The sequence below is a fragment of the Trachymyrmex septentrionalis genome, unplaced genomic scaffold (genome assembly GCF_001594115.1).
Source record: "Trachymyrmex septentrionalis isolate Tsep2-gDNA-1 unplaced genomic scaffold, Tsep1.0 scaffold121, whole genome shotgun sequence".
Lineage (NCBI taxonomy): Eukaryota > Metazoa > Arthropoda > Insecta > Hymenoptera > Formicidae > Trachymyrmex > Trachymyrmex septentrionalis.
In genome coordinates, this window is record NW_017304341.1 from 456,489 (window position 1) to 457,343 (window position 855).

Sequence of the window (855 nt, forward strand, 5' to 3'; positions counted from 1 at the left end):
CATTAGTGGAGTAAGTGACCAGCGCTCGCATTTTCTTTGATGTCAGTTAATTTACTAATAACATCGCTTCGCGACCACCGTGCGTTCGCCCTCTAAATATTTGTACCGCCAACATATCGACTTGGCCTTATGTAATTAAGTTCCATTATTATTTGAGGACGGCCGATTGGGAAAAAGTCCTTTCGCAGAGCATTTTGTATCAGTCGAAATTTCATTTTGCTCAGTTTCGCTACGAGGATATTCGATTTTTACTTATCGACTAACAAGACTACGAAAGCATAGAATACAATTCTTTTGTTTGAAATCCAATTGTTTTACTTAACTTTTAGATAACAACTGACAAATGTGTCGAGAAATCCTTTCATTTTTTATGCATAATCCTAGATGATTAGCAAGCGATTACAAAACGTATCCTTACATGGAGGGAGATGAAAATCTCGATCGACCTTCCTTGAAGCGAAAGAGCGCGGAAGGGTGACGGGGGTTGCGGGAGGGGGAGGAAGGTTCGGCGATCTTAGCAGAGGATTACGTAGAATTAAGTCCAGAACAGGGGCGTGCCCCCGTAACACTTAATTTTTCCCTCGATTTTTTAATCTCCCGGTAAATATCGGCCGCCCGCTCGCCTCTTCGACCTGGTTGTCGTAGCCACCCCTACTCGCCTTTCGCGTTCTCTTACCACCGTCAAAGGAGAACCCATTTAAAAACCTCATCAATGCTTAAGCCCCCGCGCTACCATAGGAACTAATCCCTCCTATTTTAACGCAGGACGAAGAAGAAGAAAGAGAGAACAAGCGGGACGGAGGGAGAAGGAGAACGAAGTGCGCGCTTTTAAAAGTAAGACTCCGCCTTTATTAG